Here is an 18,736-nt window from a genome sequence, read left to right on the forward strand (position 1 = left end):
AGGAGTTTTATAGTTTCTGATCTTACATTTAGATCTTTAATCCATTTTGAGTTTATTTTTGTGTACGGTGTTAGAAAGTGATCTAGTTTCATTCTTTTACAAGGGGTTGACCAGTTTTCCCAGCACCACTTGTTAAAGAGATTGTCTTTACTCCATTGTATATTCTTGCCTCCTTTGTCAAAGATAAGGTGTCCATATGGATGGCTAACAAACACATGAAAAGATGCTCAACATCACTCATTATTAGAGAAATGCAAATCAAAACCACAATGAGGTACCACTTCACACCAGTCAGAATGGCTGCGATCCAAAAATCTGCAAGCAATAAATGCTGGAGAGGGTGTGGAGAAAAGGGAACCCTCCTACACTGTTCGTGGGAATGCAAACTAGTACAGCCACTATGGAGAACAGTGTGGAGATTCCTTAAAAATTGCAAATAGAACTCCCTTATGACCCAGCAATCCCACTTCTGGGCATACACACCGAGGAAACCAGAATTGAAAGAGACACATGTACCCCAATGTTCATCGCAGCACTGTTTATAATAGCCAGGACATGGAAACAACCTAGATGTCCATCAGCAGATGAATGGATAAGAAAGCTGTGGTACATATACACAATGGAGTATTACTCAGCTGTTAAAAAGAATTCATTTGAATCAGTTCTGATGAGATGGATGAAACTGGAGCCAATTATACAGAGTGAAGTAAGCCAGAAAGAAAAACACCAATACAGTATACTAACACATATATATGGAATTTAGGAAGATGGCAATGACGACCCTGTATGCAAGTCAGGAAAAAAGACACAGATGTGTATAACGGACTTTTGGACTCAGAGGGAGAGGGAGAGGGTGGGATGATTTGGGAGAATGGGAATTCTAACATGTATACTATCATGTAAGAATTGAATCACCAGTCCATGTCTGACATAGGGTGCAGCATGCTTGGGGCTGGTGCATGGGGATGACCCAGAGAGATGTTGTGGGGAGGGAGGTGGGAGGGGGTTCATGTTTGGGAACGCATGTAAGAATTAAAGATTTTAAAATTAAAAAAAAATAAATTAAAAAAAAATAATTTCATGGCTGCAGTCACCATCCTTAGTGATTCTGAAGCCCCCCCCCAAAAAAAAAAATAAAATAAAATGTGACACTATTTCCCCTGTTTCCCCATCTATTTCCCATGAAGTGATGGAACCGGATGCCATGATCTTCGTTTTCTGAATGTGAACTTTAGGCCAACATTTTCACTCTCCACTTCCACTTTCATCAGGAGGCTTTTTAGCTCCTCTTCACTTTCTGCCATAAGGGTGGTTTCATCTGCATATCTGAGGTTATTGATATTTCTCCCAGGAATCTTGATTCCAGCTTGTGTTTCTTCCAGTCCAGCATTTCTCATGATGTATTCTGCATAGAAGTTAAATAAGCAGGGTGACAATATACAGCCTTGACATACTCCTTTTCCTATTTGGAACCAGTCTGTTGTTCCATGTCCAGTTCTAACTGTTGCTTCCTGACCTGCATACAGATTTCTCAAGAGACAGGTCAGGTGGTCTGGTATTACCAACTCTTTCAGAATTTTCCACAGTTTATTGTGATCCACACAGTCAAAGGCTTTGACATAGTCAATCAAGCAGAAATAGATGTTTTTCTGGAACTCTCTTGATTTTTCCATCATTCAGCGAATGTTGGCAATTTGATCTCCGGTTCCTCTGCCTTGTCTAAAACGAGCTTGAACATTAGGGAGTTCATGGTTCCCGTATTGCTGAAGCCTGGCTTGGAGAATTTTGAGCATTACTTTACTAGCATGTGAGATGAGTGCAATTGTGCAGTAGTTTGAGCATTCTTTGGCATTGCCTTTCTTTGGAATTGGAATGAAAACTGACCTTTTCCAGTCCTGTGGCCACTGCTGAGTTTTCCAAATGTGCTGGCATATTGAGTGCACCACTTTCACAGCATCATCTTTAAGGATTTGAAATAACTCAACTGGAATTCCATCACCTCCACTAGCTTTGTTCATAGTGATGGTTTCTAAGGCCCGCTTGACCTCACATTCCAAAATGTCTGGCTCTAGATTAGTGATCACACCATCATGATTATCTTGGTCGTGAAGATCTATTTTGAACAGTTCTTCTGTGTATTCTTGCCACCTCTTCATAATATCTTCTGCTTCTGTTAGGTCCATACCATTTCTGTCCTTTATTTAGCCCATCTTTGCATGAAATGTTCCCTTGGTATCTCTAATTTTCTTGAAGAGATCTCTAGTCTTTCCCATTCTGTTCTTTTCCTCTCTTTCTTTGCATTGATCACTCAAGAAGGCATTCTTATCTCTTCTTCCTATTCTCTGGAACTCTGCATTCAGATGCTTATATCTTTCCTTTTCTCCTTTGCTTTTTGCCTCTCTTCTTTCACAGCTATTTGTAAGGCCTCCCCAGACAGCCATTTTGCTTTTTCGCATTTCTTTTCCATGGGGATGGTCTTGATCCCTGTCTCCTGTACAATGTCATGAACCTCATTCCATAGTTCTTCAGGCAGTCTATCTATCAGATCTTGGCATTAGGGTAGTGTCATCTACATATCTGAGGTTGTTGCTATTTCTCCTAGCAATCTTGATTCCAGAGTATGTTTCATCCAGTCTGGCATTTCTCATGATGTACTCTTCATGAAAGATAATAAACAGAGTAACAATATATAGCCTTGTCGTACTCCTTTTCCAATTTGAAACCAGTCCTTTGTTCCATGTCCAGTTCTATCCGTTGCTTCTTGTCCTGCCTATAGGTATCTCAGGAGGCAGGTAAGATGGTCTGGTATTCCCATCTCTTTAAGAATTTGCCACAGTTTGTTCTGATCCACATAGTCCAAGGTTTTAGCATAATCAATGAAGGAAAATAGATTATTTTTCCTGTAATTCCCTTGCTTTTTCTATGATACAGTGGATGTTGGCAATTTGATTTCTGGTTCCTCTGCCTTTTCTAAATCCAACTTGTACATCTGGAATACTTGGTTCATGTACTGTTGAAGCTTAGCTTGTAGGATTTTGAGCATAACCTTGCTAGCATGTGAAATGAGTGCAATTGTGTTGTAGTTAGAACATTCTTTGGCATTACCCTTCTTTGGGATTGGAATGAAAACTTACCTTTTTCAGTCTTGTGGCCATTGCTGAATTTTCCAAATTTGCTGACATATTGGGTGCAGCACTTTAAAATCATCATCTTTTAGGATTTGAAGTAGCTCAGGTGGAATTCCATCACCTCCACTAACTTTGTTTGTAGTAATGCTTCCTAAAGCCCAGGATGTCTGGCTCTAGTTGAATAACCACATCATTGTGGCTATCCCAGTCATTAAGATCTTTTTGTATAGTTCTGTGTATTCTTGCCACCTCTTCTTAATCTCTTCCGCTTCTGTTAGGTCCATGCCACTCCTGTCCTTTATTGAACCCATCTTTACATGTAATGTTCCCTTGACATCTCCAATTTTCTTGAAGAGATCTCTATTCTTTCTCCTCCTATTGCTTTCCTCAATTTCTTTGCATTGTTCACTTATGAAGGCTTTCTTATCTCTCCGTGCTATTCTCTGTACCTCTGCTCAGTTTTATATTTTTCTCTTCCTCCTTTGCCAGGGATAGTCCAGGGATAGTCCAGGGATAAGCACTACATATTAATGATCTAAATGTGGTTATTTGAAGATTTTTGCATATATGCTGACAAGTAAAAATAATTTATTTTATTTTATTGTACTCCCTTTGACCACTTTAGAAATAAGTGTATACTAGCCTCATTAAGTTTGTTGGAAAAATATACATTATCTCTTTCTTTAAGATTTGATAAAAAGCATGTGGTCCTGATTTCTATTTGTTAGGAAAAGGTGTAAAGGGTTGCTTTACTAATCTACTTAGTAATTTCATTTTTATACATGTGTGACAATTCCATTAAATTCTATTTTTTAAGAAAACTATTCATTGGCATTAAATTATCTATATTTTTCTCTTGATTCTTCCACTTATATGTTTTACGCATGCCTCTACTTACAGTCACATCGATGTTTATAATGGTAATCCTTTGTGATTACAGTGACTAATTACAGAAAATTTGTGATCTAAGATTTAATTGATACAAAATGTTATCCTTATTTCTTATACACCATCTTCTTTTGTTTAACAGTGATTGAAACAGCTTTATATTAAAACTCGCACTGAACAATAAACAGGTAACAATAGGAGGTTTTTGAGTGACAGTCTAGCATTTGTTTTAAAACTCTAAACTGTAAGCTCTGTTTAGAAAATGGACACTAACGCAAATATGGAATTTATGAAGTTTAAGTACTGCTTAGAGGCAATCACATCTCTCTTAATCTTGAATTTACTATTTCAACCTTTAAGTATAGATCATATCAGTACTCTCTGCTGCTACTTCTGCTGCTGCTAAGCCGCTTCAGTCGTGTCCGACTCTGTGCGACCCCATAGACGGCAGCCCACCTGCTGGAGTGGGGTGCCATTGCCTTCTCTGAAGTACTCTCTAGGACTTTTGTATTTGTCATTCCTTTAGGATTTAAACTCCGTAATGTCTTGTGCTCAAAATTGCATGTCCTTATGGTTGACTAGGTTGTGGTTGCCTAAAATTATTGCTTCTGTCATTTTTTCCTTTGCCTATAACATATTTAACAAAGCTAGAATTTGTTAGAGAAATTAGCATTACATGTGATAGATTTTGTACTCAGCCCTGAAAAGAAATAAAACATAAACTCTTCCCTCATTAATAATCCAACCATTATTTTAATAGTATTACTTATGAGATGAAATTGGCTAACCATTATTCTCACACCATCTAATTTTTTTTTTCATTTTGAAATTTGGAGGTATTGTACTTAGAATAATTTCCTCACTTGTTATGCTCCAAGTGTATATTGATATTTTCATGTTTAGGTAAGCACATGTAATGGAAAGACCCTGATGCTGGAAAAGATTGAAGGCAGGAGGAGAAGGGGACAACAGAGGATGAGCTGGTTCGATGGCATCACTGACTCAATGGACATGAGTTTAGGTAAACTCCAGGAGTTGATGATGGACAGGGAGGCCTGGTGTGCTGCAGTCCATGGAGTCACAAAGAGTCAGACATGACTGAGCGACAGAACTGAACTGATGTACACATACATAGATCCATCATTGCAAGTTTTTCAATTTAGTAATCCTTGTCAGTTTTTAATAAAATTAAGATTTGGCTATTTGCAATCAGAAAGTAAATATTTGATATATCAACATCCCTTCTCAACTTGTCTATGCCATGAATGCAAGGTAGCTGATATATTCAAACCACTGCACATTAGCAAAAAAAATTAAAAAAGAGGTTTAAAATACTATAAATAATGATGCATATTAGATTTTAAGACTGTAAGATCCTTATGTCTGTGTGGAATCTGTATCAGATAATGCCCTTCCATCTAGAAACAGCACAAAGCACATATATAGAAGGAAATAAAAGATCACATTCCTAGGGTCTTCTTTGTGATTTCAGTAATCCCTGATACCTGTATAGATGCTATGTAGGATTCTGTAAGACACCACTGTATTATTATTATTATTGCCTTTTTACTGGAGCTAATTAGACTTAGTTTCTCTCCCTGGCACCCCAAAGCTTCCCAACTAAAATAATTTACCATCAAAATAAAAGTAGAATTAAAACTAATAGTTTCATTACTTTAAAATATTGGTTATAGGAATTAAATGATAGGACTTCCCTGGTGGCTCAGATGGTAAAGCATCTGCTTACAATGCAGGAGGCCCAGGTTCGATCCCTGGGTCAGGAAGATCCTCTGGAGAAGGAAATGGCAACCCACTCCAGTACTCTTGCCTGGAGAATCCCATGGACGGAGGGGCGTGGTAGGCTACAGTCCATGGGGTCGCCAAGAGTCAGACATGACCAAGCGACATCATTTTCACTAGTTCATTTCTAGTTCCCCATCTTTGTAAGAAAATACATGGGACTATAACTAATGAGGAAAGATGTGAAACTATGATATATATATATATATATATATATATATATATATAAATTGTAGAAATATTGAAGCAATGCATATATGAGGCCAGTATGAAGCAATATCTAAAGGACACTATTTCAGAAATATAAGTTCTTTTCTCTTATGAATTTGATGAAGAACAGGAGTTTCCAGAAGGTAGTTTTTCATGATTCAGATTGCATAAGATCTAGTAACAAAAAATGTCATGTCTCCGAGTAAGATTTTGTGGTTTCTCAGCAAAAGGCCTTTAAAGAACAAGAAACATACATATGGCTCCACTGGGGACCCACAGAGTCTTTCATTGCAGACTCATTGGCCTAAAAAAAGTGCTGTCCTCAGGAATCTATAACTCCTCCACAATACGGGTGGGAAATGAAGAGACAGGGCTCTGAATGATGAAATGCCTGAGAAGCCAAGACTCTGAACACCCACAGGCAGAGAAATGCATGATTAACCATGGTTCAGATAATAGGAGCTACTATTTATTGATTGCTTGCTTTGTACTTACAAAGTCTTTCGTTATAGTCATCTCTTCATTCACATATCAGCTATTTGAGGCTAGAAAGTGTTATCACCTCTGAGAAACAAGATTGTAATAAGTGATGGGCTCAAGATCACCTAGTCTGACAATGGAAGACTTCGGATTTTCATCTAGGAGGTCGGGCTCCAGGCGGCAGCTGCCAAATGTGATTCTGCTCTTTGACAGCTATGCCAAGAAGAGGCAAGTGAATAATACAAGTGAGGGTGAAGAATAGCCTCCAAAAGATGTGTCTGTTCTCTAATTTTGTTTTACTTGTGCAGTTTTGTCCTTTAGCTCAATGAGTCACACTGACATGACAATTAAGGCAATCACATTTGCAATTGCACATGCTCTATAATTTGATATATTCCTTTCATAAGTATTTGTTGAGCACCTCATCCAAAGCTTATCAGCAGGCAGACCGTAAGAAAATATAACACGGAATGTGTTCCTGAAGCTTCTAAGAAAACTAGGGTGAGATGGTTAATGGCAAGTTGTAGAACCAAGCATCCATGAAGGGCAGAGAGAGCAGTTGCTAGGACCACATAGATGTGGAGGACAATCTCTCAAGGAGACTGGTCAGCCAGGGTTTCTGCAAGGAACTGGGATTTTACTTGACATTAAATGTAAGGCAATTGCCTCTGTCTCTGACTTATAAATGGGAAGCCCTTGTGAAGCAGCCATCAAATTCTTCATCTGCAACCACCCCATGACTCTTCAAACCTACAGAACAGCAAAAGTCAAAGTTCTAGAATGAGTATTTGACTTTGTTTAAGAGATCTTCATGATCCTCTGACCTGAATTCTTCCCTCTCTGTTATGTGTTATCTGCTTTTTAAGGCCATAATTGAACTTGATATAGTTTACAGAACATCTGCCTAGTTTGGTACTGCTGACTTCTATGGTTCTCTCTCTCTCTCTCTCTCTCTTTTTTTTTTTTTTTGCTTTATTCTTAGCCATCATTATCTTAACTTCCTAAACTTGTTCTAAAATTTATACAATTATTAGAAGATTTCAAATTACTATCCAACAATCTATGGCCCTGTTTCTTTTCCCCAACAATATATTGCTTTTGCACTGGGCACAAAGTGTGGTGCTATCTAGGATTTATGTGTATAACACTTAGAGATTATCTTTATTTTTAATTTTTTTAAGGTATCTGGTTTGCACTGCTAACAGCTTAGTCCCAAATTATATGAGAATAGAAGTCATCTAAGCTTTCTAATTATTTTTGTTGGATAATTCTCCTCTATGGTATTTATGTGTTATTTTATACTATAAGATTAGTTATACTATAAGAAGTTAGGGATAGCATCCATAAAGGCATCAGTTGTGATCCTTTCCAGGAATACAACTGGTGGATTATCAATAAAGCAAAATCAAATATTAAGTGACTAGAAAAATTGGGTATGAACTCCTGAAATCACTGGAAAATTCATGAAATTCCAAGACCTGATCTAAATTGACTGACATCCTTGATATTGTATTATATAATTTGAGAGGAGGTAATCTATGAGTTATTCCTTTAAGTTTTCATATTTTTTCTTCTAAGATGTAAGAACCTGTTTTTGAACAGTTGAGGTCTTTAGATGAGGCTCTGGAATAAACCAAAATGTAATCAGACAAATGATGACTAGTCTTTTAATTTATGCAGAATCTTAACAGTTACAATAAATGGGGAGAATACTTATATGGAAAGAGTCATGGCCAGATATCAAATCCTCTGAGTCAATTATCCATACTCGCTCCTATGGATGGGAATGATATTGGAAACCCATCCAACTTTGATGCATCCTTTGTGACTGCTCAAGTTTCCTAAAGAAGAAAATGTTAGCAGTCTTACATTTTAACTATATCTACCTCAATCATCATTAATTATTTGAAATCCTCATTTCAGTGTGAGGTAGAGTCCCCTTGTCTCTTGAAACGCCCACTTAGAGTGAAAGTAAGCTCCTGATTCTAAGCCTAGGGCCGTGTCCCCTGGCCCTACTTGCCTTCCTACTCCTTCCTTGTTCCCTCATTCTCAGATTGCTTGAGTCTTGTTCATTTTCTTTTCTTTTCTTTTTTTTTTTTTACATTTTCTATTCAATGGAAAAAGAAAGAGAGGGAGAGACCCTGCTTGGTGCCAATCTTCATAATTGCATATTGAACATAGTAATTGACTCAATGGAATAAATGTATATTTGGAACCACATCCTTGAATGGCAGGTATGATTAAAAATTCTGCAAATCACCTGAAAAATACCAAAAGTGTAGGTTGAAGGCAGTTGAAGTCCTTTTATAAAATCTTTGTGTGTTTGTAAGCACCTTTGCAAATGAGTGCGCACTGTGCATATATGCGTGAAAACACACAGCAAAGGTCGTACCTTCAGCAGCCACAAAATTCATATGTTTTGGGGAACCAGAGGTAAAAAATGTGTTAAATAGTGATATTAAAAACTTCATGTGGTAACAGTTCCTAACCTTCCTTTTCTGAAATTACTTTTGACAGAAAGTGTACTTACTCTCTATGCTTGCTAATATATACTAGCATGGAGTCTTTAAAAATTAAACCAGTTAGATGAAAAATTAGCAGATAGCTGCTGAGCTAATATAATTTGAGACTTCTTGGATTGAACATAGGAATATTTTAGTGTCTTGGAGAAGTGATATTTGAAGTGCAGTGTCTACTTCCAAAAGTACACACACACACACACACACACACACACACACACACACACACGCACAAAACTAGAACTTGTATTATTCTTTATTTAGTCTCACAAGTTTAGATCTACTTCTGTTTATGAAGTTTTATTACAGTTGTGTGGACATAGTGTTGATAAGCAAAGAACATGCATGTATTAGGGAAATGTGCTTAAAGTTATTATTATTATTATCATATTAAGTAGGATGTAAGAGAAAAAAATTAGTTACTGGTTGAACGGTGTTGTGCAATGCAAAGCATAAATGGAAGTCTTCAACCACCTCCAAAACTCCAAAATTATTCTTAATGTGTCTGTCAACTTGACATGAACAATAGATTGTCCACTTTGTAGGAGGGAAAGGAAAGAGCATGAGTGACTTCCTATACCCAGTGAAAGTGCACATGTATTTCTATAGATGGCTCCATTTAGTATTCTGTCTTAAAATGTGATTCTTGTTTTCTTCATGCAAAATTTATGTTGATGTGCACACACACACATACACACACAAATGAAAGATTGTTTCACAGAACGCAATGGCTATAGACAAATTCTTAGTAAATATCTCTGCTGTACACTGGCAAGTCCAATTTTATATAAAATATATTTTATAAGCTAAAGGTTGTGAAATAGAAATTGCAGAGAAAATTCCACTATAGGTTGTAGTGAAAAATTGTGTCATACAGTCATATTTAATATAGCTTACTTTTTGGAACAGTTGAGTAACAAATGACTCTTTAGAATTATATATGGTAGATATTATGCCGCACATTTGTGGTTTTACTTTTAGTTTTTATACTTCTCAAATACATTTAATACTGCATGTCAGTGTTTTAAAGATTTTTAACTACAGTCAAAAAGTTAGTTTTTGAATTTTAACATTTTAAAATTAAGCTTACAAAATACTACTTATCAATAATTCATTTCCCTGAACATTATAGATGAATCATATTCAGATCTCAGAAGTGATTGGTTAAATAAATATACTGAGATAGTTAGATTCACTATTTATTTAAGTCAACCAGTTTTATAAAACTTCTGTAGTGAAATTGAAATTTTCCCTATTACAACATTTTAAAAGTATATTTAACTAAATTTTACAAAGCACAGAAAGGAGAGTGATGGTAGCCAAATAGATAACATTTAAATTTAAGAATGATAATCTTCAGATCAAAACAAAACACGTGTTATTACTTAATGTCCTGAGAAATTTCTAGTTATTTTTAACTTTATTGCAAAAGCAGATGTCCTTACCAGTTTTACTAGTGTCAGTGTGTTGCTAATGAAGATTTTTCCTGTATGAAAAATTCTCCCTAAGAATATTTTAGGTTATTTCAGAAAATTAAGTTTTTCTCCTGTGCTATTACAGTATAGGTGTGGCTCTATTTTTAAGAATTCCAAATAGGTAAAAATCTCCTGAATTTATTCATAATACTTTATGCAGTTAGACACAACAGATAAATGACTAATTGTGCCTATCCTTAAAAAGGATTATTCAGCTAATGACATCTTTCCATTTTTATTTTTTTGTTTTTAATAAAAACTTAATTCTTACAAACTTTTTATATAGAGAGCCATTAGAAGATAGAGACTATACCTGAATCAATAATAAATTAAATTACTGTTCTAACGCCTCTAATCATATCCTAGAGGCCTAAAAGTATTGATGCTGTTTTCACAAAAATCTAATATATTCTAAGGAGAGTAGTTTCTTTGCTGTAAATCTCAAATTCATTTTGTACAATTATCCCACTGATATTTGACACCGTGTTTAGAGGCATATTTATATTTAAATGTCTTTCTCTTTATTCATTATGAGCCTTTTGGAGGTAAAAAATTCCACTTTCTTTATGTTGTAAAAGATAAGATTGATCTCTTTGGTATTGCTTAATTGTTGATAATAATGCTAAAAACACCCATCTACATACCTCCAAGAATGCTTGGGTGATTAATGAGGTATATTTAAATCATCTGAGTTTCAGAAATGAAAGAGACTATATAAATATAACATTCCATGCTATTATTATTAAAATTCAGGCAGTTCTGATTCAACCTCATAACCATTTTAAAGGATTTATTGGCCAAGGTAATTACCTGGGTAAAATAAAATATCATGTCAGTATTTCCAATGCTGAGCTTATTCAAAAACTTTCTTTGAGTCTATGTACACAAAAGAAATAGACCCTAAGGGATAATTACATGTAGGAGGCCGTCAGTTTAGAGATTAAGACACTAAGGTCAAAACCATGCAAAACAGCACAAGAAACTGAGACATCATACTCAAGACGACAGCAGGTTCATCAGTCATTCCTCCCACCTCATAAGATCCCGCATACAGACTCCTCTGCTTCCAGGCTTTTCTTCAGTTGAAAAGATCTATTCATTACTGAAAAGCTCTTGTGTTAAAACAATCTTTGCAATTTTTTTAAATTTGCTGCTAGATTGATTACCTTTAATTAACCTACTGCCTTATCAGAGAGAGGTGTGAAATTGCTCTTTGCTCTTCTCAGCTTCTGGCAGGTTATCGAGCAGCGTTCTGTCGGCTTTGCTTCGCAGAGCAAACTGAAAATGACTGTCACTAAAACTTTCCTTTTCTGTCTAAACATCCCAAACAGTTGACAACATTTCTCCATCATGAGATCTCCCAACTCAGAATTTTTGTTTTAATTTAATTCTACTTTAGTTTGGATTTAACTTGTCCTTCCTCCAAATTAAACAGCAGGAGTTTACACCCAGTGGGTAATATCAGAGTCTCATCTGCCTAAGAAAATGTTGTAATTCATGTTTATATTTAAATTTAGAAACAAACAAAACTTTACTAGTATTTTGTAAATGGGTTGGCCTTGACATCTGCACTTTGTGTATGAAATTGTCAGTTTTTATTTACAATTTGGAGCTGCTTGAAGAGAATCACTTCCTACAGGAGACCTCTTTGTCAATACTGGGAGACATGGTGGTTTTATCTAATGCTAAGAATCCAGCAACGATCATAAAAGACTGCAATGAACAATTGTGGGTATGTGGTCAGTCTTGTCTGACTCTGTGATCCCATGGACTGTAGCCTGCCAGGCTGCTCTATCCACAGAACTTTCCAGGCAAGAATACAGGAGTGTGTTGCTATTTCCTATTCTAGGGGATCTTTCTGACCCAGGCATCCAACTCACATCTCCTGTGTCTCCTGCAATGGAAGGTGAATTCTTTACAACTGAGCCACCTGGGAAGCTACAATGAACAATCATATGCTAACAAATTGGAAAGCCCAGAAGCAATGTATATATTCTTAGAAACATATAGCATAGGAAACTGAATCATGAAAAAATAGAATATCTGCACAGATTAGTTAATAGCAAGAAGATTGAATCAGTATTCAAAAACCTCGTAACAAAGAGAAGTCTCAAACTAAATAGGCTTACTGATGCATACATGCTCAGTTGCTTTAGTCGTGTCCGACTCAGTGACCCCATGGACAAAGAAGCTTGCCAGGCTTCTCAGTCCATGGGATTCTCTAGGCAAAAATACTGGAGTGGGTTGCCATGCCCTTCTCCAGGGGATCTTCCTGACCCAAGGATCGAACCTGTGTTTCCTGCATTGCAGGTGAATTCATGACCAACTGAGCCCATAGGGAAGCCAGCTTTCTGGTGAATTCTACCAAACATGTAAAGAAGAATAAATGCCCACCCTTATCAAACTTATCACAAAATTTGAAGAGGAAGAAAGTTTCCTAACTTATTTTACCAGGCCAGCATCACCCCAATAGAAAAACCAAACAAAAATATCAAAAGAAAAGAAAGTTATAAGCCAATAGCCCTGATGAACATAGATGCAAAAATCCTCAATAAGATGGAAAGGAAAGCTATGTTTGAAATGGGAGAAAATATTTTCAAACCACACGTTCAATAAGGAGTTATATTCAAAACATATAAGGAATTCATATAACTCGAGAAATAAAAAATAACCCAATCAGAAAGTGGACAAAGAACTTTAAGAGACATTTTTCTAGAGAAGATATTCAAATAGTACACAGGTACACACATAATACATAGTTGTTTAACATCACTAATCATTGAGGCAATACAAATAGAAACCACAATGAGGTATCCTCTCACCCTGTTTGGGATATTTATTATTAAAATGATAAAAGAGTAAAAAAAGTGCTAAGAAGGAGGTTTATAAAAGGGAACTCTTGTGCATTGTTGGTGGGAATATAAATTAGTATAGGCATGATGAAAAACAGAATGAAGATTCTACAAAAAATTAAAAAGAAAATTGCCACATGATCTAAAATACCACCACTGGGTATGTGTATCCAAAGAAAGTGAAATCAATATTTGGGAGAGATGTCTTTTCTTTCATGTTCATTGCAATATCATTCACAATATCCAAAGTATAGAAACAACGTATGTGTCTGTTGAGGAATAAAGAAAATGTGATATACATATATACAGTGGAATATTATGTAGCCTTTAGAAAGAAGGAAACATTTTTCATTTGCAATGACAGGACGAACCTCGAGAATATCATGCCAAGTGACATAAAAGACAGGGAAAGACAAATGCTACATGATATCACTTTTATTTAGAATCCTTAAGAAAGAGAGTTCCCCTTACAGAAACAGAGAGCAAAAAGTGGTTGCCAGGTGCTACTGCTGCTGGTAAATTGCTTCAGTCGTGTCCGACTCTGTGCGACCCCATAGATGGAAGCCTATCAGGCTCCCCCATCCCTGGGATTCTCCAGGCAAGAACACTGGAGTGGGTTGCCATTTCGTTCTCCAATGCATGAAAGTGAAAAATGAAAGTGAAGTCGCTCAGTCGTGTCCGACCCTCAGCAACCCCATGGACTGCAGCCTTCCAGGCTCCTCTGTCCATGGGATTTTCCAGGCAAAAGTACTGGAGTGGGGTACCATTGCTTTCTCTGTGCCAGGTGCTAGGATGGGGAAAATAGGGAGAGGCTGGTAATAAGATAGAAACTTTCAGACATAGTTGACTAAGATCTGAGGCTAATGCATCACATGTTTGCTATATTTGGTAACACTGAACTACATAACTGAAATTTGTTAAGGAAAATAGAACTTAAGTATTCTCACCAAAACAGGAAGGAGTGTTAAATATGTGAAGTGATAGATGTATTAACTCAATAGGAGAAATACTTGGACAATGTATAAATATATTAAACCATTACATAGTACATTTTAATATTTTTTCAATTTTATTTATCAATTTTATCTCAATAAAGCTGGAGAAACACTATAATCCTAATATTACAAATTACTTTTATATATAATACTATGCCACTTTTATATTTTATATGATCAAAATATTCATGGTCTACCTGAAATCAAAGAAAATTATTTTTCTCTGAATGTGTTTTATTTTTATAACTGACTTTTCTAGTGAACTTTTAATTTGTTATTTTTATCACTAAAACAGTCATACATTTATTCACTTTTGTAAATATGTTTTCCAAAAGTGTTTTTTATTATACCAGTTCATGCTAATGTTACAGCCTATGAAGGGTAAGCAAAATGATAAATGATAACTTTTCAGCTGCTAAAAGGATGCCAATAACAAGATATTTTTACAACTTATGATTATTCTCCAAGTAAAGTTACAAATACATATTATTTGTATTGCAAGCAATGCTTGATGTTATTTTTCTTCAAAGATAGAAAGGGTATCATTTTATGTTAATTGTATGGAAAATCAATAGAATCATAAATTTTTTTACCTATTTGGAAAAATTTGGCACTGATTACAAAGATAGAATTAGAGTTAATATATAGTTTTAAAAGGGCAGTAAAGTGGCTTCCTTAGTAGCTCAGATGGTAAAGAATCCGCCTGCAATGCAGGAGACCCAGATTTGATCCCTGGGTCGGGAAGATCGTCTGGAGAAGGAAATGGCAACCCACTCCAGTACTCTTGCCTGGAGAATTCCATGGATGGAGGAAGAATTAGAGTTAATATATAGGTTTAAAAGCGCAGTAAAATTACAAAATTATTCAGTTATATAATTTAATGGCTAAGAAGACAGAAAAAGAATAGACAGATAAGAGAACAAGAAAATGAAACAAAGGAAACAACTTTATTTCTGTTTCTAAAATAATTAAGGATTCATTTAAGTATATAGCAAAATATATCATTTGAAAGTATTTTTTGTTAATTTGTCTATTGAGGTTTTGACTTAAAATATGTTCACTTTTAACTACATTACAGACTATCACTAAATTTCTTCAATTATATGAGCGTCCACTACCAATACAACTCTGAAATAGATATGAATTTTAGCTTTAAGCAATCTGCTTGTTTGTTTGATTGTACTTTTCATTATATTATTCTCAGTCAAGTCTTCCATTTAAGTTACAAAAACATGCTGGTCATTTCCCTCACAGTTTACATGACTGGTTTTCATGTGTTGCTTCAAGACTGACAGTTTCATGTAGTTGGTGCTAGAAATTTCTTGCATAAAAAATACTAGTTTTAGTCTGATTCGTATTTCCACAACAACTGAGACACAAATATTTTAAGAATTTGCTTACATTCCTTTGTTCTATGTTGAGTGACACTGATGTGGATTAGTGCATTGATTATGGATGGAATTGTTGTCAGTTATTCACTCAGTCATGTCTGATTCTTTTTGACCCCATGAATCGCAGCACGCCAGGCCTCGCTGGAGTTCACCCACTCCTGGAGTTCACCCAAACTCATGTCCATTGAGTGGGTGATGCCATCCAACCATCTCATCCTCTGTCGTCCCCTTCTCCTCCTGCCCTCAATCTTTCCCAGAATCAGAGTCTCTTCAAATGAGTCAACTCTTCACATCAGGTGGCCAAAGTATTGGAGTTTTAGCTTCAACATCAGTCCTTCCAATGAACACCCAGGACTGATCTCCTTTAGGATGTGACAGGTTGGATCTCCTTGCAGTCCAAGGGACTCTCAAGAGTCTTCTCCAAAGCCACAGTTCAAAAGCATCAATTTTTTGATACTCAGCTTTCTTTATAGCCCAACTCTCACATCCACACATGACCACTGGAAAAACCATAGCCTTGACTAGATGAAGCCTTGCTGGCAAAGTAATGTCTCTGCTTTTTAATATGCTCTCTAGGTTGGCCATAACTTTCCTTCGAAGGAGTAAGTGTCTTTTAATTTCATGGCTGCAGTCACCATCTGCAGTGATTTTGGAGCCCCCCAAAATAAAGTCAACCACTGTTTCCCCATCTATTTGCCATGAAGTGATGGGACTGGATGCCATGATCTTCGTTTTCTGAATGTTGAGCTTTAAGCCAATGTTTTCACTCTCCTCTCTCACTTTCATCAAGAGGTGTTTTAGTTTCTTCAGTTTCTGCCATAAGGGTGGTGTCATCTGCATATCTGAGGTTATTGATATTTCTCCCAGAAAGCTTGATTCCAGCTTGTGCTTCCTCCAGCCCAGCGCTTCTCATGATGTACTCTGCATATAAGTTAAATAAGCAGGGTGACAATATACAGCCTTGACGTACTCCTTTTCCTATCTGGAACCAGTCTGTTGTTCCATGTCCAGTTCTAACTGTTGCTTCCTGACCTGCATACAGGTTTCTCAAGAGACAGATCAGGTGGTCTGGTATTCCCATCTACTCAAGAATTTTCCACAGTTTATTGTGATCCATGTTATTTAATAATATCATAATAAAGTTGCAATGATAATTGTTCTTAATAATTGTGCTATGAGCATGTAAATTGTTAATATTTAGGAAAACATGATGGCAAATGTAAGGGAACTCTTGGTATTGTTCTTTCAATTTTTCTGTAGGCTTGCTATTAGCCTCATATTGAAAAATAATATACTGTTTAATATGTACTACTTTAAAGTATTCAACAACGAATGATATAAAATCACACAGACCAAAATTTTAATTTTTTTAGTTCTCATGAGGCACTTAGTACTGTGAGACAAGAAGGTGAAGTGTATTTACAATTTTAAAGTAACAGACAAAAAAGAAATGAGCAAATTAAAGCAAGAAGTTAAACTCAGCTCTGAGAATCAATAAAGGGGAGTGGCAAAGCTTTCACCTGCCCACTTCTTCCCCTTTGCCAGAATAGCATTACCTATTTGGGCAGTTATGGCTATATATACAGGATTTTTTGAGTTATAGTTAATGTGTAACGGTATACAAATTTCAGATGTACAACATAATGGTTCATAATTATTACAGGCTATGTTTCACTTATAGTTATTGTAAAACATGGCTATATTCCCTGTTTGTACTATATATACTGGTAGCTTTTTAAATTTTATACATAGTAGCTTGTACCTCTTAATCTCCTAAACCATGTTGCCCCTCCCCACTTTCCTCTCCTTCCACACTGGTAACCACTAATTTACTCTCTATGGATTTGAGTATCTGTGCAGTTGTATTCATTAATTTGTTTAATTTTTTTTAGATTTCACATATAAACGACATCATATAATATTTGTCTTTCTCTGTCAAACTTATTTCACTGAACATAATACTCTCCAAGTCCATCCATGTTGCTACAATGGCAAATTTTTATAGATACCACATCTTCTTTATCCTTTCATCTGTTGATGGACACAGGTTTCTTTTATGTCTTGGTTATTATAACTAATGCTTCTGTGAACAATGGGGTGTATGTATCTTTTCAAATAAGTGTTATTTATTTCTATTGGCCAAACACTCAGATGTGAAATTTCTGGGTCATATGGTAGTTCTATTTTTATCTTTTTGGAAAACCTCCATATTGTTTTTTGGATTGACTGCACCAATTCACAACCCCACTCACAGTGTACAAAAATTCCCTTTTTTCCACACCTTTACCAAAATGTGTTATATGTGAAATTTTTGATGATAGTCATTATAACATGTATGAGATGGTTTCTTATTGTAATTTTAATTTACATTTCTCTCGTGATTAATGATGTAGAGCATCTTTTCATGTGCTTTATGGTCATCTATGTGTCTTCTTTGGGAAAATGACTATTCAGGTCTTCTGTCCATTTTTTAATCTTGTGGTTTATTATTATTATGTTGAATTGGATGAGATGTTTGTATATTTTGGATATATAAACATTTTGGATATATAAATATTTTTATATATTTTGGATATTAACTTCTATGGGTCATATCATTTACAAAAATTGAGCAAGTTATCATTTTGCTCTATTGATGGTCTCCTTTGCTAAAAAAAACTTTTAACTTTAATTAGTTCCTATTTCTTTATTTTTGATTTTATTTCTTTTGCTTTAGGAGACAGATGCAAAAACATATTGCTATGATTTATGTCAGAGTGTTCCACCTATGATTTTTTCTAGGAATTTCATGGTTTCTGGTGTTACATTTAGATCTTTAATCCATTTTGAGTGTATTTTATGGTACGAGAAATATTCTAATTTTATTATTTGACATGTAGCTCTCCAGATTTTCCAGCACCACTTGTTGAAAAGACTATGATTTTCCTCCATTGCAGATTCTTTTTCCTCAGTCATATATTAATTGACTGTAAGTGCATGGATTTCTTTTTGGGCTCCC

General features: G+C 35.6%; 1 non-coding gene across 1 annotated transcript; it reads left to right on the plus strand.

The window, feature by feature from the left end:
* Positions 1 to 5,728: 5,728 nt before the first annotated feature.
* TRNAC-ACA (transfer RNA cysteine (anticodon ACA)) lies at positions 5,729 to 5,801 on the plus strand. The gene has a single exon. It is a non-coding gene; the product is annotated as a tRNA-Cys (tRNA).
* The last annotated feature ends 12,935 nt before the right edge of the window (positions 5,802 to 18,736 follow it).

This window comes from Ovis aries, chromosome 3 (assembly GCF_016772045.2).
Source record: "Ovis aries strain OAR_USU_Benz2616 breed Rambouillet chromosome 3, ARS-UI_Ramb_v3.0, whole genome shotgun sequence".
Classification (NCBI taxonomy): domain Eukaryota; kingdom Metazoa; phylum Chordata; class Mammalia; order Artiodactyla; family Bovidae; genus Ovis; species Ovis aries.